A 17501-nucleotide genomic window follows, 5' to 3' on the forward strand; every position below is an offset into this window, starting at 1 on the left:
GGGGAATTCCTGTAGGCCAATATCTGAGGGCACGCTGGAATTGCTCGGATGATACCTCCTTCAGTAGAGAGAGTGAACAACTTCTTCAAAGGTTTAGGAAAAGAGGATACCCTAATAAAGAGATCAGCAACCTTCGGCACTCCAGCTGTGTAAAACTACAATTCCCAGCATGCTCCATTCATTTATATGGGAGTTCTGAGAAGAGAAGAGCAAAAATGCATGCTGGGAGTTGTAGTTTCACAACAGCTGGAGTGCTGGAGGTTGCCTACCCCTGCCCTAATAGATCCCTGAAAAGAGCATACAATAGAGCTAATAGGGTGGACAGAGAGGATTTACTCAGTCATGCCACCTAAAAAGAGTGAAGTGATTAGATATATAGGGACATATGATGGATATAATAGAGAGATCTATGGCATCTTAGAAAATACTGGCATATAATAAAATCTGATAAAGATCTGGGTATGATACTTACTCCAAATCCATCTGTGACATATAGAAGATGCCCACATTTAAAAGACCAAAGACCAGTTGGTCCATAGCCATCTTCTGGAGAAGGGTGTCAACCCTGGAACATCAAGGGAGAGATATCGAGGCTCATCACCTTGTGGAGATTGTTATTTTTGTAATTACATCCCACGTATCAAGAAGTTTACTAATCCTGTGGATAAAAAAAGAATACGAAATAAGACAGCTTATTACTTGTAAAACACAGGGAGTGATTTATGTGGCCTCCTGTCCATGCCCTAAATTATATGTGGGCAAAACCATACAAGAGCTGCGACGCCGCATCTCGGGTCACCTGAGCACTATTGAAACCGAGAAAGATACACCTATAGCTAGGCACATAAAATATTTTCATGGAAATAAGAGCTCTGTCCTGCGTTTCTGGGGTATTGAGAAGATATCCCTGGGACCAAGAGGAGGAAATTTGGACAAAAAAAAACTCTTAAAAAGTGAGGCTTGCTGGATATACAGATTGGACACTATGAGCCCACAGGGATTGAATGAGAGATTTTCCTTCACAGCATTTATATAATTTTATACTTCAACTGGATGAACCCTAGAATACAATATTATAATGTAGAAATACTCCTGTAGTAGGAAGAAGAGGAGAATCCAGAACCATCACCATTTAAAATCCATTTAAAATAAGATGACGGCGCATGGACTTGGTAGAGAACACATTGGATTCTAAGCAAAAGATCTTGGGCATGTGCGAGGACATAGAAGAAATAAGCATCTAATCTTCGATATGACCATAGTAGGAAACTATGACTATAGAAAAAATCAAAGTCCAAGCGCATGCGTGGTACCACCATATGAGCATAAACATGATCAATGAGAATAAGACCTCGCGCATGCGCGAGGCCTTAGAAGAAACAAGCCTTAGAAGAAACAACCATCGATTTTTGAATATATCATAGTATTAAGTACGACCATAGAAAAAATCAGTCGAAGCGTGGTATAATGAATAAAGAAGTAAAGATCTCGCGCATGCGCAAAATCTTAGAAGAATCTGTCTGTTGGTTGTACTGCAGTATGAAGCTGCATCTATCGTCGAAAAAATCTAAGTCGTGGCGCATGCGCGACACGGCCTCGGATGAGATTGGGACTGAGTCCAGACGCATGCGCGAAAGTATGATGAACTAAGCTGAAATAAAACTAAGTCCAGACGCATGCGCACCGGGATACTTCCCGACGCGAAAGTATGATGAATTAAGTTAAACTAGGACTAAGTCCAGACGCATGCGTACCGGGATGTTTCCCGACGCGAAAGTATGATGAATCAACTACGGACGTGGTGAGTGGTTGGATTATCACTCTGTCACATGAGCGGCTGATATTGATTGGATGCTGAACAAAGAAACACCTACCCATAGAGGTTAAAAACTCCTATTTGCTTAGCGCTCGTGTTGACAGTAGCTCCATTTCCCCTGAAGACGCCACATCTGTGGCGAAACATGTTGGGGGAGCTGCAATCTGATTTTTAGTTAGGTGTAGTTGAAACTATGTGTCCGAGCGTGGTTTGACTGCAGACACACCTCGTGTAAGACACAGTAAAGGCAGGGAGTCGCAATAAAACTGTATACAATATGTTTAAGAGACGGACTGGACCGGCATATAAAAGCAAGCAGAAATAATAAGGGTGTTACAACAGCACCTATTGGAAGTATAGACGCATGTCATTAAGGTAGACTATATAGGTGAAGTAACCTATATCCCACATTGCCTTAAGGTCAACTACACCTGTACATTTTAAAATAGGATTTTTTATTTTTTATTCCCGATTTATTTTAATTAGTAAAAATAAACAATGTTATGTTTTAAAATGACCATAAATGGGAAACTAGTAGCCTCTGGCTAATTGAACCTTATTAGCTAGGAGGCAGACACAGATCTGTTCTACCAGTGGCGTAGAATCCTGCCCCCCCATGTGTCTTGTTCTATGACACACACACACACCCCCATAGTAGGTTACTGATTAACCCCTCCACTGCTGTCCCTGGATGGCACAGAGGGCTGCCTGTGAAGACCAGACATCAGCTGTCTACAGGAAAGGTAAGTGTCTGTGTGTAGAAATAGGTGTATAACTACTTGTATGTGTGTGTGTGTGTGTGTGTGTGTGTGTATATATATATATATATATATATATATATATATATATATATAAACCCGCGCTGACTTGTTAAGTGGTTTTGTGAAATAGGGTAATACCGCAATATGTGAAATTTATTTGAATACCCAATATCAACAGGAGAATTGTAACAAGCGGCGTACGAATCCAACTATAGCACCACACGTGCCTGGCAGTGCGCATACCAGTAAGTGTCCGTTGCCTATTTCTATGCACACACTGTATCCGACTATACTGGATTCTTATCTGCCATAGACTATTGATACATTTAAATATTTCTGATACTGCAGTGTTTGAATCGAGGAGTCAGTGTATATTTATTCAGTTGATATTGGGTATACAAATACATTTCACATATTGCGGTATTACCCTATTTCACAAAACCACTTAACAAGTCAGCGCGGGTTCTATTTTTCTTCTCTTATTAGGTTCTCTCTACATATTGGGGTGTTTTTGACAATTAACCCCATATTGGAACCCTGCAGCGACGCAGCCCACACATAGTCTGACATTGTGTGGGCTCACTTTCCCTATTTAGACGGCAGCGCGAGTATCTTTTCCTTGACTTATATATATATATATATATATCTCTCCATGTATGTGGCGAGTGCCTGTATGAGTGCGTCCATTAAGTTGGGGAGGGGCCCTGCACAAAAATTTGCTGTGGGGCCCAGTCAGTTCTAGCTACGCCCCTGTGTTCTACCTTTAGATTTTAGGTTGAGTTTAGTTCGTTTCAGCTTCTATTTACCCTATTTTCTAGAATTGGGGAAATAGGAGAGTTGGAATTCCCTGTCCTCCTAACAGTAGATAAAATTAACAGTGTTGCATTGGTCTCCTCTCGTGGGTTGATGCACCACAGATAGCAAAAGACCAGTTTTGGTTTTGTTTTCACGGCATCCTTCTACTCCATGACCTGGATCCTCATCTTAGTGCAGAGCATTCTCTCTTTGTATTTCAGGTCCTCTAACTCCACTACTTCCCTGTGTTCAGTCCCAGCTCTGGTAATAGTGATGGCATGCCTCCTTGCTTTCCTGGTCACCTTTGGTCCTCCATTTAGCTTCCACACGGGGAGAGCAACCAGTAGGGAAGTTACAATGAGGCCATTCTTACAAATATTCCATGGGCGCCTTTGTAGAATACCACTTTGTCTTCTGTCCAACTGCCTTGCACCCTTGCTTTTCATTTGACTTTTCTCATTCTCTAGATATGACTTCTTCCTCAGTCTGACCCAAACTGCGCTTCCAGAATGGGGTTATGAACAGCCTGACAGGGTTTTTCATGCTCCTGATACTGATGATGTATCCTTCAGGATAGGTCCTCAATATCCAATCAGTGGTGGCCTGCACCCTCCAGCGCTGGCATTAGCTCTTGAATGGAGCAGAAAGCATAGCTCTATTCAAAGTGTAGTGGCCGTGCCAGGGTACTGCAGTTCAACTCCTGTTCGCTTTAATGGGAGCTAAGCTGTAGTAACCCAATATGGCCAGTACACTTTAAATGTAGCTGTGCTTCCTGTTCAATTCAAGAGCTAGATCTGGCACTGGAACAGCTGATTGGGGGAGGAGCAGGGCGTCGGGCACTGATGAGATATTAATGACCTATCCTGTGGATAAATAGTTATCAGTAGCCCAGAAAAGCCCTTAAGCGCCCCAAGCCCACTCCCGCACTAATTGCCTAGCATCCTTATTGCATACACTAGTTCTTACTGAATAACCTGAAATCTCAAAATTACTAAACTAAGCTATTAAAAAGAAAGACCAAGGGCAAGCTGTGTTATGTCGCTAAATGAGAATGTAGGTGAGAGGTAAACTTGGTGTTATATGGTACTTCATGACTGCTGAAATGTCTCCGAATGTAGGAACGTGACTGTAGCACACCTAACAGTATTTAACAACACAGAAAAGAAGTTCCGGCATCCAGGGTTGTATGTGTTGCCGTTATCTTTATTTGTCTTCGGTTTAAAATACAGCTATACAGACATTAACTCCCTCCACCGCCTGGTTAACATGTTTCGAACTTAGCAGTTTCTACTCCTAACCTGATGTGTTGTCTGGCTACTGGGGTGAAATAGTCACCACCCCTCATTGGGGGGGAATTGGAGGGCGGAGACAACACCCCCCCCCCCCTTTCAGGCTGGACTGCACACCAATGACACCATAGACCACTTGTCATGTTCAAATTCACCAAGCTTCACCCACATTTAAATGTTAAATACTAAAATACATATCACCAAAGCAAGCATGCAGCAGAATCCATCAAAATATCACAGAGAAGAATATATACCTGCTGACAGATAAGGAACAGCACCTCCCCTGGTCAAGCATACCGGATCCAAAAACCGCATGGTGTGAACAGACACCCTACAGGCCTACACCATTATACAAAAATAGTTAAAACATCTTAAAATTAATAATAATGAGTTATCGGTTAATGGTAGCTAGTCCAAGTGGTCAAAATAGCTTTGCTCCGTGATCCTTCACTTATACATGATGAATTTGTGGATCAAAAAAATAAATAAAAGAGGAGGAAAAACTGCATCTGCCTCCACTCATGTCACTATTATTACATATATTGACTTATTGACCTAATGTTGATATAAATACATAAGTTCCTTTTTTAAATTAAGTCCCATAGGAACCCGGGTGTTTAGTTTCAGGATCCAATATGCTTCCCGGAGGAGAATTTTATGCTTGTAATCACCACCGCTAGGTGGCATGGACACTTTTTCAAAAGCATAGGTACGGAAACTATCCGTCCTCCTATTGTGCTTATTAATAAAATGATTAGCCGCATTAGAAACACCCGTAGCATGGGGTTTGGTAATATCATTCAAATGCTCACGAAGTCTAGCTTTACATTTCCTGCTCGTACTGCCAACATACATGATATCACAAGTGAAGCATTTGATTACATGAACCACCCCCTCCATACTACAGTTACTATAACTTTAATTAGAAAAACTTTCTGTGTGCAAAGCATTATCAAAAACCTTAGTTGGTTGAGCAAAGTTACATGTCTTACAGGGATGCGTCCCACATCTGGGGAAGCATTGGTATTTTATCCAGGTATCAGACCTAGGGGTGCGGGAAAGAACTGAGGGGGACGACCTATTTCCTAGCGTGCTCAGTCTCCTAGATACAATCCTGCATCCATTCCTGAGCATATCATTTAAAATACCGTCCTCATATAGACTCAGGAGACATTTACATAGCACTCCTTCTATTTGGGGGAACTGTCTACTATAAGTAAGTACAAGTGTGGGTTTCCATTGTGACTGCTACTTTCCCTTTCGATTTAAATAGTAAATCCCTTCTGTCCTTCCTTTGTGCAATATTGCGGGCCCTGAATAACATCCAATTAGCATAACCCCTATGCTTCAGCCGATCCCATATTATCCAACATTCATTATGGAATGCGTCCACAGTACTGGAATTCCTGCGCGCCCGGATAACCTCACCCACCGGTATGGCTTTTATTGTGTGGATAGGGTGGTGACTGGTTGCTTTCAAAATAGTATTCCCAGAAAGTCTCGGTACATATATACTGATCTATAATTCCAGTCAGCCTCAGATCTAGAAAACACACTGTTTTCATATCCATACGGTGGGTGAATTTCAAGCTGTATGGATTATTGGCGTAGTTCACAAGGTCCAGTATGGCAGATACATCACCGCTCCAAATGAGCAGCAAGTCATCGATAGATCTGCTATACCAGACAATATCCCCCGAATATTGGTTATTCTTTGAGAAGACAAACTGCTCCTCCCAGTATGCCATGGTTAAGTTAGCAAGGGAATGCGAAAATTTCGCCCCCATAGACACTCCTCTAGTTTGCACATAAAACGTAGAATCAAAACTAAAATAATTGTGGTTTAGAAGGACCTCCACAATGTAATAAACTCCATTGAATGTCTGATGTACCTATGTAAATGATATTCCAGTGCTTCTAGGGCTGTATTATGGGGGATGGAACCATATAGAGAGACCCCATCCATGGTTATTGGACGAAGAGGTTTCCCTCCAGCAGGTGATGGATTTGTTGTCGGATGCCTCCACCTACAGGAAGCTCGATAGCAATAGAAATCCTCTGGATGTTTATCAAAGAGAATTCCTATCACGTGTTGGTGATAGCTGGACAGTCATACACTAAATTAGAGATCATTTGCAGCACTCAGTAGAAACTTGCAATTAAAGTGTCAATTTTATTGTGGATAAACAACATCCAGAATTTTGATCCAGACTAACATGCATTAGCTTTTTAGGAATCACAGAGTCTGATATACAACGGACGTTTTCGGTCCATATAGGACCTTTCTCAGGGGAATAAATATGTAAATAGATGTTAATGGCAGGTGAAGAGCTGGAGAAGCAGATGGGTTACTATCGCGCAGAGCTCATCATGCAACCATCCAACCTTTATGCAAATATTGAGAATCACCTTTTTACCTTCACGGCATGTAATAGCAGTGGTCTCCTTTACTGAACGAGCAGCCGACTGTCAGGAAGGAACGCTTCCTTCCAGGCAATCGGCTGTTACATAGTGCAGTCAAACCCACCTTAGGCTACTTTCACACTAGCGTTTGGGTGTCCGCTCGTGCGCACCGTTTGAAGGGGCTCACGAGCGGCCCCGAACGCATCCGTCTGGCCCCAATGCATTCTCAGTGGAGGCGGATCCACTGAGAATGCATCCGCCTGCCAGCGCTCAGCCTCCGCTCCGCTCAGTGAGCGGACACCTGAACGCTGCTTGCAGCGTTCGGGTGTCCGCCTGGCCGTGCGGAGGCGAGCGGATCCGTCCAGACTTACAATGTAAGTCAATGGGGACGGATCCGCTTGAAGATGACACAATATGGCTCAATCTTCAAGCGGATCCGTTCCCCATTGACTTTCCGCTCAGACAACTTTCACACTTAGAAAATTTTCTAAGTTTTAATGCAGACGCATCCGTTCTGAAACATCAGACGGATCCGCTCCGAACGCTAGTGTGAAAGTAGCCTTAAAGGGGTTGTCCGAGTTCAGAGCTGAACCTGGATCTACCCTCATTTTCACTCAGGCAGCCCTCCTAATTTCTTACAGCGCTATGACTTTGATTCTGTCTGTTGGACTTTTCACAACAAAATACAACCCACACGCCAGGATTCATGGTTGGAATCTGTCTTCTCACACTGTATCCTTCATGTTTAATTGGCTTTTGACTACTGACTCACAGTTTAAAGGGGTATTCCCATCACAGATATTGTCTGATAGGTGCGGGTCTTACAATGAGAATGGAGCGGGGAAACGAACGGAGGGCGCACTGCGCATGCGCAGCCGCCCTCCATTCATTTCTATGGGGCCGCCGAAAATAGTCAAGCGCTGGCTCGGCTATTTCCATCTGCCCCATAGAAATGAATAGGAGCAGGGGCCATGCGTGTGCGGTGCACTCCCATTCACTTCTATGGGAGCAGCGGAGAGGAGCGCTTGGTGGTGGACGGACCCCGGGAAATCCAGGGTCCTCCAGCCACAGCTCTCCCCGCTCCATTCTCGTTGTAGGTTGAGGTCCCAGAGGTGGGACCCGCACCTATCAGACAATGGGGGCATATCCTAGCGATATGCCCCCATTATCTGTGATGGGAATACCCCTTTATATCACAATATATTGTTAAATGGGAAGAAAAACTGGGCATAACCTTTTCTGACCCCGAACTCCACTTTATACTAACCATATCCCATGGCTTCTGCTGTATTAGGCTTTGAAAAAACTCTTTTAAGTTATTAACTTATTGGTACAAAACACCTATTGTCCTCCACATGCTGAAGATGCCATTCGAATAAAGCTATTTTATCTCATATTTGGTGGCACTGTCCTCTGATTAAACACTACTGGAAAGTCGTTGAAGATAGCATTAATGAGGTATGTTCTAGTACTATCTCACTGATACCTACTTTAGTCCTTCTATAGTGCCCCACCCCTTCCATTATGCCGCAGAAGCATAATCTTCCCACATTGTTATTGCCGCTGCTAAATTGTTAATACCTTCTTTTTGGTGGAATGGTAATCCTCCAACTTTGCAGGTTTGGAGAAACAAAGTCAATCAGATCCTTCATTTGGAGGAACTGGCACACTGGGAGCATCACTTCTAAAAAAATCTAGGATCCCTGGCATAAATCTAAATTCATGGTCATGGATTGCAGGATAAAACTTACCAGGAAAGATTAAAGGACCTAACATGTATAGCTTGGAAGAAAGACGAGACAGAGGGGATATGATAGAAACTTTTACAGGGAGTGCAGAATTATTAGGCAAGTTGTATTTTTGAGGATTAATTTTATTATTGAACAACAACCATGTTCTCAATGAACCCAAAAAAACCATTAATATCAAAGCTGAATATTTTTGGAAGTAGTTTTTAGTTTGTTTTTAGTTTTAGCTATTTTAGGGGGATATCTGTGTGTGCAGGTGACTATTACTGTGCATAATTATTAGGCAACTTAACAAAAAACAAATATATACCCATTTCAATTATTTATTTTTACCAGTGAAACCAATATAACATCTCAACATTCACAAATATACATTTCTGACATTCAAAAACAAAACAAAAACAAATCAGTGACCAATATAGCCACCTTTCTTTGCAAGGACACTCAAAAGCCTGCCATCCATGGATTCTGTCAGTGTTTTGATCTGTTCACCAACAACATTGCAAGCAGCAGCAACCACAGCCTTCCAGACACTGTTCAGAGAGGTGTACTGTTTTCCCTCCTTGTAAATCTCACATTTGATGATGGACCACAGGTTCTCAATGGGATTCAGATCAGGTGAACAAGGAGGCCATGTCATTAGATTTTCTTCTTTTATACCCTTTCTTGCCAGCCACGCTGTGGAGTACTTGGACGCGTGTGATGGAGCATTGTCCTGCATGAAAATCATGTTTTTCTTGAAGGATGCAGACTTCTTCCTGTACCACTGCTTGAAGAAGGTGTCTTCCAGAAACTGGCAGTAGGACTGGGAGTTGAGCTTGACTCCATCCTCAACCCGAAAAGGCCCCACAAGCTCATCTTTAATGATACCAGCCCAAACAGTACTCCACCTCCACCTTGCTGGCGTCTGAGTCTGACTGGAGCTCTCTGCCCTTTACCAATCCAGCCACGGGCCCATCCATCTGGCCCATCAAGACTCACTCTCATTTCATCAGTCCATAAAACCTTAGAAAAATCAGTCTTGAGATATTTCTTGGCCCAGTCTTGACGTTTCAGCTTGTGTGTCTTGTTCAGTGGTGGTCGTCTTTCAGCCTTTCTTACCTTGGCCATGTCTCTGAGTATTGCACACCTTGTGCTTTTGGGCACTCCAGTGATGTTGCAGTTCTGAAATATGGCCAAACTAGTGGCAAGTGGCATCTTGGCAGCTGCACACTTGACTTTTCTCAGTTCATGGGCAGTTATTTTGCGCCTTGGTTTTTCCACACGCTTCTTGCGACCCTGTTGACTATTTTGAATGAAACGCTTGATTGTTCGATGATCACGCTTCAGAAGCTTTGCAATTTTAAGAGTGCTGCATCCCTCTGCAAGATATCTCACTATTTTTGACTTTTCTGAGCCTGTCAAGTCCTTCTTTTGACCCATTTTGCCAAAGGAAAGGAAGTTGCCTAATAATTATGCACACTTAATATAGGGTGTTGAAGTCATTAGACCACACTCCTTCTCATTACAGAGATGCACATCACCTAATATGCTTAATTGGTAGTAGGCTTTCGAGCCTATACAGCTTGGAGTAAGACAACATGCATAAAGAGGATGATGTGGTCAAAATACTCATTTGCCTAATAATTCTGCACTCCCTGTAAATACATAAAGGGAATCAACAAGGTAAAAGAGGAGAGAAGATTTAAAAGAAGAAAAACTGCTACAAGAGGACATAGTTTTAAATTAGAGGGGCAAAGGTTTAAAAGTAATATCAGGAAGTATTACTTTACTGAGAGAGTAGTGGATGCATGGAATAGCCTTCCTGCAGAAGTGGTAGCTGCAAATACAGTGGAGGAGTTTAAGCATGCATGGGATAGGCATAAGGCCATCCTTCATATAAGATAGGGCCAGGGGCTATCCATAGTATTCAGTATATTGGGCAGACTAGATGGGCCAAATGGTTCTTATCTGCCGACACATTCTATGTTTCTATATCACACCCTGCTTCCATTCCAATTTAGCATACTGTATGTCTTATTGGGACTTTCTAAGGACCTTTTCCTGTATACGCTCTCCATTACCCTTCCTCCTCCACCCTTTTTTCACTACTAATTGTATCTTCTGTTTACATTTTTCTTTTGTTATTTTCTATGGGCACTACGGAGGAAGACAACCTGATGTGCGCTATTGACAGATGGTATTGTCCTGTTTCATATGTCTCTTTATACTCCCTTTTACGACTGATGGAACCATTTTTATAATAATATGACAATATGTCTTGGATTCCATACAAACCTCTGTACTTTAGAGCCTTTTTTTTAAAACGTTTATCTGTATTGTAACTCTCTATATTTTGACTGTTATTCATATAAAAACAGATTCAACACAGGAGGATGAAGAAGATGATGAAGACGACACTAGATATAATAACCAATCGTAGTGGGGGGGTAAAGCTGGAAGTAACTGGGTCCTCACTCCTCAGGCATGCTGGCAAGAAAAGCCAACTGTATGCTTGTTGGTTACGTGCTAACTGGCGTATCATTAACATCAAAGAAACTGATGATTACTGGATATCAAAGCAAAATGGGGAAATGTTTTTTCTGTTGCTGAAAGGGAGTCACCAAACTCCGCTGTCTCTGCGACCTCATGTAGCAGCAGAAAATTCTGTCTTATGAGCATGAAGCAGGAGTTTTTTTCATGTGCTATGCCAGATTGACGCAAATCAGCAAATGGATACGCACCGTCTGAACAACTAGGGTCTGGACTGTGCCCTTTCTCCGATTGTCTTGGCCAGCCCCCAGTGTCATCTCAGAGAGGGTTTTCCAGGTGGCAGGTGGAGTTGAGTACAAAACATCATATTTGTCAATACAAATGTGTCATGGATCCGTAAGAATTTTCACACACCTACAGTTAATAAATAGATCTGCTATTGCAGACAGTGACTATTTATATCTGGCCCGATCATGCCACTGCTGTTGTCTTCCTGCATACTATCATGTTCCATACTGTATGGCGGCTGCTCCTGCCCCCACTACCACTACACATCAGCACATCTCTGCCTTGCCACTATTACTAATACCCCTACACAGCCACATATCTGCCTTGTCTGTTCCATGATGTGCTACTATTGCTACCACTATAACCCCTACACAGCCTAGCCCTTCCACATCCACACTATACTGCTGCTGCTCCATTGTTTCTTCTGGCATAAACATTTGTGTGTGTATGAGCAAAGTACAGAAGTGTCCTTGATGAAAAGCAACTTCTAGCTAGTTTAAACCTTGAATTTGAGTGAAGATTCAACTTTCAACAAGAAAACACAGAAGAGCCCTTAGGACAAGTCAGTGAATGTCCTTGAGTGGATCAGCCAGAGGTCAGACCTGAACCTGATCAAGCATTTTTGGTCATGAAAATCGTTCTGTGCCTTCCATCCAACCTGAAAAATCTTGAGAGGATCTGCAGAGAAGACTGGGAGAAAGCCCTCAAATTCAGGTGTACCAAGCTTATGGTTTCATAAGGGAAAAAACTGAGGCTGTAGTCACTACAAAATCTGTAACATAAAATGTGGAAAAACAGGTGGGATTTGAGTATTTTTTTAACCACCTCAGCCCCCAGTGCTTAAACACCCTGAAAGACCAGGCCACTTTTTACACTTCTGACCTACACTACTTTCACCGTTTATTGCTCGGTCATGCAACTTACCACCCAAATGAATTTTACCTCCTTTTCTTCTCACTAATAGAGCTTTCATTTGGTGGTATTTCATTGCTGCTGACATTTTTACTTTTTTTGTTATTAATCGAAATTTAACGATTTTTTTGCAAAAAAATGACATTTTTCACTTTCAGTAGTAAAATTTTGCAAAAAAAACGACATCCATATAGAAATTTTGCTCTAAATTTATAGTTCTACATGTCTTTGATAAAAAAAAAATGTTTGGGTAAAAAAAAAATGGTTTGGGTAAAAGTTATAGCGTTTACAAACTATGGTACAAAAATGTGAATTTCCGCTTTTTGAAGCAGCTCTGACTTTCTGAGCACCTGTCATGTTTCCTGAGGTTCTACAATGGCCAGACAGTACAAACACCCCACAAATGACCCCATTTCTGAAAGTACACACCCTAAGGTATTCGCTGATGGGCATAGTGAGTTCATAGAACTTTTTATTTTTTGTCACAAGTTAGCGGAAAATTATGATTTTTTTTTTTTTTTTTTTTTTCTTACAAAGTCTCATATTCCACTAACTTGTGACAAAAAATAAAAAGTTCTATGAACTCACTATGCCCATCAGCGAATACCTTGGGGTCTCTTCTTTCCAAAATGGGGTCACTTGTGGGGTAGTTATACTGCCCTGGCATTCTAGGGGCCCAAATGTGTGGTAAGGAGTTTGAAATCAAATTCTGTAAAAAATGACCTGTGAAATCCGAAAGGTGCTCTTTGGAATATGGGCCCCTTTGCCCACCTAGGCTGCAAAAAAGTGTCACACATCTGGTATCTCCGTACTCAGGAGAAGGTGGGGAATGTGTTTTGGGGTGTCATTTTATATATACCCATGCTGGGTGAGAGAAATATCTTGGCAAAAGACAACTTTTCCCATTTTTTTATACAAAGTTGTCATTTGACCAAGATATTTATCTCACCCAGCATGGGTATATGTAAAAAGACACCCCAAAACACATTCCTCAACTTCTCCTGAGTACGGGGATACCAGATGTGTGACACTTTTTTGCAGCCTAGGTGGGCAAAGGGGCCCATATTCCAAAGAGCACCTTTCGGATTTCACTCCTCATTTTTTCCTGAATTTGATTTCAAACTCCTTACCACACATTTGGGCCCCTAGAATACCAGGGCAGTATAACTACCCCACAAGTGACCCCATTTTGGAAAGAAGACACCCCAAGGTATTCCGTGAGGGGCATGGCGAGTTCCTAGAATTTTTTATTTTTTGTCACAAGTTAGTGGAAAATGATGATTTTTTTTTTTATTTTTTTTTTCATACAAAGTCTCATATTCCACAAACTTGTGACAAAAAATAAAAACTTCCATGAACTCACTATGCCCATCAGCGAATACCTTGGGGTCTCTTCTTTCCAAAATGGGGTCACTTGTGGGGTAGTTATACTGCCCTGGCATTCTAGGGGCCCAAATGTGTGGTAAGTAGGTAAATGACCTGTGAAATCCGAAAGGTGCTCTTTGGAATGTGGGCCCCTTTGCCCACCTAGGCTGCAAAAAAGTGTCACACATCTGGTATCTCTGTATTCAGGAGAAGTTGAGGAATGTGTTTTGGGGTGTCTTTTTACATATACCCATGCTGGGTGAGATAAATATCTTGGTCAAATGCCAACTTTGTATAAAAAAATGGGAAAAGTTGTCTTTTGCCAAGATATTTCTCTCACCCAGCATGGGTATATGTAAAATGACACCCCAAAACACATTCCCCAACTTCTCCCGATTACGGAGATACCAGATGTGTGACACTTTTTTGCAGCCTAGGTGGGCAAAGGGGCCCATATTCAAAAGAGCACCTTTCGGATTTCACAGGTCATTTTTTACAGAATTTGATTTCAAACTCCTTACCACACATTTGGGCCCCTAGAATGCCAGGGCAGTATAACTACCCCACAAGTGACCCCATTTTGGAAAGAAGAGACCCCAAGGTATTCGCTGATGGGCCTAGTGAGTTCATGGAACTTTTTATTTTTTGTCACAAGTTAGTGGAATATGAGACTTTGTATGAAAAAAAAAATATAAAAAAAAATAAGCATTTTCCACTAACTTGTGACAAAAAATAAAAAATTCTAGGAACTCGCCATGCCCCTCACGGAATACCTTGGGGTGTCTTCTTTCCAAAATGGGGTCACTTGTGGGGTAGTTATACTGCCCTGGCATTTTCCAGGGGCCCTAATGTGTGGTAAGTAGGTAAATGACCTGTGAAATCCTAAAGGTGCTCTTTGGAATATGGGCCCCTTTGCCCACCTAGGCTGCAAAAAAGTGTCACACATGTGGTATCGCCGTATTCAGGAGAAGTTGGGGAATGTGTTTTGGGGTGTCATTTTACATATACCCATGCTGGGTGAGAGAAATATCTTGGCAAAAGACAACTTTTCCCATTTTTTTATACAAAGTTGGCATTTGACCAAGATATTTATCTCACCCAGCATGGGTATATGTAAAATGACACCCCAAAACACATTCCCCAACTTCTCCTGAGTACGGCGATACCAGATGTGTGACACTTTTTTGCAGCCTAGATGCGCAAAGGTGCCCAAATTCCTTTTAGGAGGGCATTTTTAGACATTTGGATACCAGACTTCTTCTCACGCTTTGGGGCCCCTAGAATGCCAGAGCAGTATAAATACCCCACATGTGACCCCATTTTGGAAAGAAGACACCCCAAGGTATTCAATGAGGGGCATGGCGAGTTCATAGAAATTTTTTTTTTTTGGCACAAGTTAGCGGAAATTGATATTTTTAATTTTTTTCTCACAAAGTCTCCCGTTCCGCTAACTTGGGACAAAAAATTCAATCTTTCATGGACTCAATATGCCCCTCACGGAATACCTGGGGGTGTCTTCTTTCCGAAATGGGGTCACATGTGGGGTATTTATACTGCCCTGGCATTCTAGGGGCCCTAAAGCGTGAGAAGAAGTCTGGAATATAAATGTCTAAAAAATTTTACGCATTTGGATTCCGTGAGGGGTATGGTGAGTTCATGTGAGATTTTATTTTTTGACACAAGTTAGTGGAATATGAGACTTTGTAAGAAAAAAAAAAAAAAATTCTGCTAACTTGGGCCAAAAAAATATCTGAATGGAGCCTTACAGAGGGGGGGGGGGGGGATCAATGACAGGGGGGTGATCAATGACAGGGGGGGTGATCAATGACAGGGGGGTTGATCAATGACAGGGGGGTTGATCAATGACAGGGGGGTGATCAGGGAGTCTATATGGGGTGATCACCACAGTCATTGATCACGCCCCTGTAAGGCTTCATTCAGACGTCCGGATGCGTTTTGCGGATCCGATCCATCTATCAGTGCATCCGTAAAAATCATGCGGACATCTGAATGGAGCTTTACAGGGGGGTAATCAATGACAGGGGGGTGATCAGGGAGTCTATATGGGGTGATCACCACAGTCATTGATCATGCCCCTGTAAGGCTTCATTCAGACGTCCGGATGCGTTTTGCGGATCGGATCCATCTATCAGTGCATCCGTAAAAATCATGCGGACATCTGAATGGAGCTTTACAGGGGGGTGATCAATGACAGGGGGGTGATCAGGGAGTCTATATGGGGTGATCACCACAGTCATTGATCATGCCCCTGTAAGGCTTTATTCAGACGTCCGGATGCGTTTTGCGGATCGGATCCATCTATCAGTGCATCCGTAAAAATCATGCGGACATCTGAATGGAGCTTTACAGGGGGGTGATCAATGACAGGGGGGTGATCAGGGAGTCTATATGGGGTGATCACCACAGTCATTGATCATGCCCCTGTAAGGCTTCATTCAGACGTCCGGATGCGTTTTGCGGATCGGATCCATCTATCAGTGCATCCGTAAAAATCATGCGGACATCTGAATGGAGCTTTACAGGGGGGTGATCAGGGAGTCTATATGGGGTGATCACCACAGTCATTGATCATGCCCCTGTAAGGCTTCATTCAGACGTCCGGATGCGTTTTGAGGATCGGATCCATCTATCAGTGCATCCGTAAAAATCATGCGGACATCTGAATGGAGCTTTACAGGGGGGTGATCAGGGAGTCTATATGGGGTGATCACCACAGTCATTGATCATGCCCCTGTAAGGCTTCATTCAGACGTCCGGATGCATTTTGCGGATCGGATCCATCTATCAGTGCATCCGTAAAAATCATGCGGACATCTGAATGGAGCTTTACAGGGGGGTGATCAGGGAGTCTATATGGGGTGATCACCACAGTCATTGATCATGCCCCTGTAAGGCTTCATTCAGACGTCCGGATGCGTTTTGAGGATCGGATCCATCTATCAGTGCATCCGTAAAAATCATGAGGACATCTGAATGGAGCTTTACAGGGGGGTGATCAGGGAGTCTATATGGGGTGATCACCACAGTCATTGATCATGCCCCTGTAAGGCTTCATTCAGACGTCCGGATGCGTTTTGAGGATCGGATCCATCTATCAGTGCATCCGTAAAAATCATGCGGACGTCTGAATGGAGCTTTACAGGGGGTTGATCAATGACAGGGGTGTAATCAATGACAGGGGGGGTGATCAGGGAGTCTATATGGGGTGATAACCACAGTCATTGATCACGCCCCTGTAAGGCTTCATTCAGACGTCCGGATGCGTTTTGCGGATCTGATCCATCTATCAGTGGATCCGTAAAAATCATGCGGACATCTGAATGGAGCTTTACAGGGGGGTAATCAATGACAGGGGGGTGATCAATGACAGGGGGGTGATCAGGGAGTCTATATGGGGTGATCAGGGGTGATCAGGGGCTAATAAGGGGTTAATAAGTGACGGGGGGGGGGTGTAGTGTAGTGTAGTGGTGCTTGGTGGGACTTTACTGAGCTACCTGTGTCCTCTGGTGGTCGATCCAAACAAATGGGACCACCAGAGGACCAGGTAGCAGGTATATTAGACGCTGTTATCAAAACAGCGTCTAATATACCTGTTAGGGGTTAAAAAAAACACATCTCCAGCCTGCCAGCG

Source organism: Bufo bufo, chromosome 8 (genome assembly GCF_905171765.1).
Source record: "Bufo bufo chromosome 8, aBufBuf1.1, whole genome shotgun sequence".
Lineage (NCBI taxonomy): Eukaryota > Metazoa > Chordata > Amphibia > Anura > Bufonidae > Bufo > Bufo bufo.